General features: G+C 37.8%; 1 protein-coding gene across 1 annotated transcript in view; it reads right to left on the bottom strand.

The window, feature by feature from the left end:
* prdx3 (peroxiredoxin 3) overlaps positions 1-7,087 on the bottom strand; it is a 235,972-nt gene extending 228,885 nt beyond the window's left edge. The window contains exon 1 of the mRNA XM_050071077.1: positions 7,078-7,087. The gene's annotated coding sequence lies outside the window, so the exon portion shown is untranslated. The remainder of the gene's footprint in view (positions 1-7,077) is intronic.
* Between the last annotated feature and the right edge of the window lie 294 nt (positions 7,088-7,381).

Raw genomic sequence — 7,381 nt, 5'->3', positions numbered from 1 at the left:
GCAGACTGTTGTGGAGCATTTCTAATTGAGGTGAGCCAGGCTGCTGACAGGTCCGTGAATTACCAGGAATCATTCAAATGTTAACCTATATTTGTGTCATGTTCTCGGCGAGATAAGCTTCCTTCTATGACCAATGGTTCGCAATTTGCTCAAAGTGCTTTGGGCATTACATTATTATTAGAATGATTAGCATGCAAATCTTGTATAGCCCCTGGCACTGGCACAGGCACATCTACCCTTAAATTGCTCTTTCACACTCATTCACATTAGGCTTTCTTTTGGTTGCATCTTATTGCAAAGCCAATAATCTACATATATTATAGCCTGTATTTTGTGCGCCATATGAATGTAGAATAAAGAGTGGGATCTATAACACCAAATGTATATAATGTATAAAATACAAAAAGGTCAATAGCCAGGCTCAGGTAGGCTGGAAACTGTACATGGAAGGGAGGGAAGTTTCTGGAAGTTTCAGGTACAGTAAACCAACAGTGTTGCATTGGACTGGCTGGGAATTGTAGGAAATTATTCTATACTTGTTCAATACTGATATGTGATTTGGTGCCAATGCCAAAACAATCCTTTTTTCATAACTTTCTATTTTATGATAAATTACTATTCTTTGCATTGGACATAAGAGGGCATCCTTCTCAAATGTTAAACAGCCATCCAGAAAACTCTGCCCCATGGAAATACAGTTTAAAATGGGCAAGATTGAGATTAAGAGCAGATAGGCCTAAACAACTGCTCAATCACACTGTTAATCCATGGACATGATATTAATTAACCAAAAAAATGACAGTTGAGTAATAATTTAATTCAGTTTATCAAACAAATATGTCAAACATTCTTCCAGCCTCTCAAATGTGAGAATTTGCTGCTTTCCTCCACTCTTATTGTAAATGAAACAATAAAGTAAATTCATTTTAAATTGGACCACTTTGGATTTTGGACTGTTGGTCGGACAAGATATTTGAAGACATCATGATGAGCTTTGGGATCTTGTGATTGGCACATTTTGCTATTTTTGACATTTTAAAGACTAGACGATAAATCGATTGATTGAAAAGACAATTGACATGTGACTGGATAATGGAAATAATATTACATTGCTGCCTGAAAATCAGAAACTGAAAACAAGACCACAAATTGGGATAGACCTTTAAAACAGTATTGATGTTTGATGCCAAGTCCTGTCTCATGGCCCTAATGTTATGTGAAAAAAAAACAAAAAACCTGGAGACCTTGTACTCTCCTTGACCTCCCTGTACCCTAAGATGGGAGACTTACACAGTTCAGCTTTGCAAAATGCACTGCATATTAAACTGGGCTGATAAGTCTTATGCTATATTGAATGTCATCTGGAATATGTAAAATCTCTAACTCATCCTCTAAAATATGGCACCATTAACTGGTATCACTCACTCAGCATTATCGTGACTTTAATTACTTGTGTGACAAGTTGATGAGCACGGCAGGCAGGAAGGTAAATGAGAGTCACAAAGTCCTCTTAATACCAAACAATTTTGGCATTACAGGTCTGAATCATTTCCTTATTGATTACTAGACTTTGTGTTCTATTTCACACTTGAATTAAATGTCTCTCAGCTTTCCCACCATCCATCTCTCTCCCTCTCTCCCCCTCTGTGTCTCTCTCCCTGGCATGTGCTCCAGTTTATTATTTCCGTCATTTCTTGGTAATTTGGAGTTGGCTGTTTAAAACTTAGAGCCTCTTATTAAGTTTTGGCCATGGTGGATAAGAGGCAGGACTGTAAGAGCACAGAGATAAACTAATCATCTTAAAACCCTAATTATTAGTATCTTACTGTGACAGACTGTTTTTGCGAGCCAGCCAAATTGAGCCTCAAATGAGGAAAGGCATATCTGTGGAAGTGGTAATAATTTTAAGTCATCTCGATCTGGCTTGGTGTGGCAGAATTCATTAGTGCAGATTAGCACTGTGTGTACAAAGTAAATGAGATATCTAATAGCAAACGTGGAGGTCCGGGGACTCTTAATTTCCTCCCCAGTATGAGGGATGATGTTAAGAGGTGATTATATATATTTTAACATTGTGACTTCTGCTATGCAGATTTGTGTGCGCCTTTACCAAGCGGTTACACTAAACAGTGTCACTAAACTGTTCACCTCTCACCTTCCTCTGGATTGCAGCTGCAAAAAGGTGACGAGAGCGAACCCCAAATCAGATTAAACTGTGTTACTCTGATGCAGAGGCAAGCTGATTTTTTTCATGAGGATATGAAGGAAGTTAATTATGTGTGTAAGGAGAAGGTTGGGGAAAAATAATAAGATTACAAAGAATAATTTGCTGATATAATTACACCAAAATTGGGTACACACAATTGTAAAATACATGTATTGCTTGACCTGGGTTAGCCAGTGAAATAAATCCTCCTTCTATAGCCTTTGTTAATTTGTTTTTATCATCTCCAAGTGGTGTTTGTGCAGGCAGTTCAATTTGCATGTGTAATTCCACTGTGCAAATTGACAACAAGTAGATAATTCGAGGAAATAGGCTGGTTGCAGGCCCCTGCTATCTTCCCAAGCCTATTCATTTTGAGGAACCGCTGAGGCATGAAACTCATACATCAACTATTTCCTGACAACGCTTAGGCTTATTGTCCCCTAAAATGTCATTACAGCCATTATTTATGAAGCTAATTCATTTATTAAACCATATTTACTCTGACAGAATTTGTCACATTCTATCCATATCCCGAGCATTGCTTTTGAACAATGTCTTTCGATGAGTATGTGTGAACACGTACAGCCTCGTAAAGTTTTGAATCAACCCTATTTGTCACTCATAATAGTTGGAATATTGTGAAAAAATGGCCGTGGCTCTCCATTTCATTGGCTTTATTCATGGAAACTTTTCATGGCAAAAGCCTATACCGTGTGTCACAGAAGTCCACTCAAAGTAGTTCGGTAATAACCTGCCGTTTTTTTTGTATTTTGGTCCTAAGTTAACACAAACGTAATCAGATGGATTGCAGCTATTTTAGCAGCACTGATAAATCCCCCCTCTGACAGCCTCCTTCCCAAATGAGTGTGCATTAGTCACTTTTAACGCATTGCAGTCAGACATCTAAAGCTAAAGAGTTCTCGCGTCGAGCCTCCTGGCCTGTTGCTGCTGACTTATGGATCTGTCAGTTTAGCGCAGCACACTTCATGACAGTGTGGATAATTTGCAATTGTGAGTGATGAAGTAACACATAGGGGGGTTCATACATTTTAATGTTACATGTTCTCTCTGGATAATTCCGTCATACCATTCTCCTGCATCTCTTTCTTTGGACTTACCTGTCACCCAAAAGCACTTATCACAGCAGTGGCGAAGAGTTGTGTTTGAACTGTTTTACAATATTGATTTGGAGGCATGACATTTTAATTAATACTGGGTGTTAGCTGTCATATAGGCAGCCAGCCTCATTGGGTAGAATATGAGACAGGCGAGGTGGGGGCATTGAAGATAAGACTAAAGCACTTACTGTGAAAAGGCTGTAAAAAGGGATCAATCTGGACGGAGAGAGACAGTCATGGGCTGAATTTAAGGTGGAAAAAAACAGTAATATCTGCGCTCACTGTATTTCTGTCAAGGTCTATTCTCTGCCCGATAACACAAATCACTGAGACACAGCGTGGCCTCTGTCTTCCACAGGTTGCAGAGTACATCATGTTATTGGGAGTCTGTGTTGCCAGCGTGCTAAGAGACAACCAGGGGGGAAATTAGGTAACTTTGTAGCACTCCATTGAACAGCAATAAGCTTTTAGGGCTTAGCGAGCATAAACACATTAAACTGATGAGATTCATCAGCACTCTTGTGTCAAATCTATTGTGCCCACAGGCGGAGCTCAGCGGCAGCAAACTGCAGAGCGAGAGAAGGCTTGGAGACAAACCAGTCCTGTGTCCTCTGGATGTTTCCTGGTTAACCTACACTGAGTCAGGTGATCTCTGAAATACAAACTACGGAGTTTGATATTGATATAGCATTTCACCTTTGGAATAGTAGAAATATTAACCACTTAAACTGCCTGAAATAGCAAGAGATTTATTACAGGGTCAAAACACTGGCTCCAAAAATTCAGCTATTTTGATGATTGAGTTATCACCCCACAAGTGAATAATTCAATTAAAGATTAATGCTATTAGATGAAAAAAAAAAAAAAAGATATTTAAAAAGAGTAGTGTCCTGAATTTGCTCCCTAAAAATTTGAATCAAAGATAAACAAATGTAAGCAAATATAAACATATATAGATATACGTATAGATAGTATCGGGTGAAAATTCTGAGAGTCCCCACGATATGATAATATCACGATACTTAAGCCATGATACAACATTATTGTGATTTTAAATGTTTTGAGATATGCAAGCAAAATGTATTTAGTGGAGTGAAAAAGCAACTGTTTATTACTCTAGTAGGCTACCAATAGTTTAATTTGTATTTGCAGTGTATATTATAGTGAAAAACTGATACTTGGCATCCATGTAGCGATACAATATTACCACGCAGAACATTGTGCTACGGTGCAGTTATCAATGTCTTCTCCCACCCCTATAAGGTAAGTGCTGGACAACAAATGTATACAGGGTTGTAATGAGCTAGGTTAATGTGCATGTATACGAGAGTCGATTATGTACTGTGTATGCGGTCTGCTTCCTTCATAAGAGAATCAAAGAATATTATGCACATGTTATTGCACAATGTATATTATGCATTATATCATATGCATATACAGTAAAATATACATTATTTTGCTCTAACCTTCAAATATTTGTTATTTTTACTTGACTAAATGACTAAAACCATGAATCAAGCCACAGTTTTGAAATCAAATGCTTTTCAGTTGACTGATTCATCAATGCACTGATCAATAGTTTCAGCACAATATATGTGTTTATGTCCTGTCAAATCTAGATGCAGCAGGCTAATTGTGGTTGTAAGTGAATGTCTCCATGCAGCATAATGCCAACCTTTAAACAGGAGCATTTGTTCATTTGCAGTTAGTTCACTATATTTGATGTTTAATTGGTGTAATCTCGGAGCTGCAAAGCTGGAGGACCCTGATAAAGTGATACATTTAAATTGAAATATTTCTTCTCAAAGGTAAGAAGGCCCTTCAACTTCATTTCTGCATTTATCTGTTGTCTCTTTTCCAAATCACTATAGCCTCTTGCCTTTTGGATAGTTTCACTGGAGGCATCCAGATTGGCATGAAATTAGCTCAGTTTGAGTCGTTATATGGTCCAATCAGATGAGCTGAGATTTAATCGCAGCTGGCCTGCCCTACCGGAGTCAGACCCCTCAGATGAAATGGACTACATATTCATAGGTTCACTTGCATGGTTGATTATGACAGGATAGATTGAAGGTGCAGCCTTTCTTCTGTTTATCTTTATTCCAATTTTCCTGTGTGGGAATGAATATTGAATATTGAATTTGAATTCTCCCCCACTGATTGAGTCAAAACCTAAGGACACAATGACATGGCACTCATCCTTTACCAGTCCAAATAGAATTATGAGGAAATCACATTTGCTATTACACTTAGTCCATATTTCATCCCATTCCACAACTGATTGTGTGATTTCTGCATATTCCCTTTCTAGAATATACAGCAGTCTACTGTATAACTCAAACTGCAGACATTGCTGTATTTTGTGCGTGCCCTCTTAGCTATTCATTACCTTGCCTGACATAAAATAATGCCTTGGAATAATGGGAAATATTACCTGATGAATTAATTATGATGATAGCATCTAGGGTAGGAGGCTTAAATGCCACCTTAAATTACATGCAGACATTAGAAAACTTTCAACTTGTCTCATTTGCATAAGAGAAGCAGAAGTATGCATAAATACGAAGGCTTTCTTAGGTAAGAGGCAAGTACATTTTCTGAGAAGCCTGATCCTTTTATTTTAGAATTATAAAGTAGTAAGAAGAAAATGGGTATAATGCCTCATGTATGCTATGTGAAATATATATATATATATATATATATATATATATATATATATGAACCTATATATCAAAGGTTACACCCTGTCAATTTAAAACAAAATTAGTTTTTACAATGAAGCTGTGGCAATTTTCCCATTATTTTATTTGAATGTCAGAAGTGATTGTCTCCTGCAGTAGTTCAGCATTTTTAATTGACTTAATGGACAAAATGGCAATTTAAAAACAGGAAATTAAAGTGGTCAGTTCTCTGATAAGAAATGCTCAGTTGTACTGACTCAAAATACCGATGTAATTCATTGTTTTGTTTCATTATGTGCGCTAGGCTCCAAGGACTAATAACACAATGTGTGGAAGATGTTTGGTTGAAGAGATTTGGAACAGGATGTCTATCTTTTACTAAAGCCTGTTGAGTGACGTTTGAGTGATATATGATTTAGATATGATGGTGCTAATCAGGTAAACTACAAAGCAGCAGCATTGTTATTACTCAAAAAAATCACAGTGATAATGTGTAATTGCAGTATCTTAACGGATGCACCAAAATGACTGTTTCATAGAAAAACCAGCCTTCTTGTGTTGCCAAAAGAAGAAAAAAAAAAAGGACGTGATGTGATTGCTAGTCATGCTGTACTTTAAATACGCCCTCCTGGCCTCCATTTATAATAATGAAGTGATGGCTTTTTTGGCAGTGGCACTTTTTCAGCCCATGCTGATCCCTTTTACCTTTTAAGTTTCTGAACCAACTGCTAATTTCTTGTACACGTATAACGCCCATTTTCAGATGTCTCCCCCTGTGCTTCATTGTCATTGTCAGAATTTTTTGTATGCTCACATGTATTTATTTGCAGTGCAATGAAAGAAAAAATCTATTTTTCTCCCTTCACATAAGAGCCTGCTGCTAATTAAGCTCATGTGCACCTACAGTAAGTTCACAGGTAAGCTCTCCATCATGGCATCATGGCACAGGAGGAGGAAAAAAAGCCCCCATATTGTGGAAATCTCCTTCTCCTTAGAGAAAAAGAGGGGGAGAGAAAGTGGGAGAAGGAATGCCTTGCCTTCCTCATTACACTGCTGTCATTTACTCTTCATCCCCCGTACTCTTTAGTGGCATTAAGACGGGATGTAAATTTGACAGTTAACGCTGTTAGAAAATGGCTAGTTCAAGAAGGGCAGGAATTAGAGATGGGCATTAGACGCTGATAAGCTCCTTTCCTCTGCCGCGGCGGCTGCTTAACATTCATGGGAAAGTCATCATCAAACAACGTTATCACAGCTCTGTTGACGGCTGAGGAACATCATCACTATGATAATTTTTTTTATAGCTGTGAGCCAAAAAAGCACTCTTTTATTTCAGCGGTTTGTTAATGAGATAGGAGCTTGTTGGTATGGGCGAA

This window comes from Epinephelus moara, chromosome 19 (assembly GCF_006386435.1).
Source record: "Epinephelus moara isolate mb chromosome 19, YSFRI_EMoa_1.0, whole genome shotgun sequence".
Taxonomy (NCBI): domain Eukaryota; kingdom Metazoa; phylum Chordata; class Actinopteri; order Perciformes; family Serranidae; genus Epinephelus; species Epinephelus moara.
Note: the sequence above shows the minus strand (reverse complement) of the source record. Positions and strands in the feature narration are given on the sequence as shown.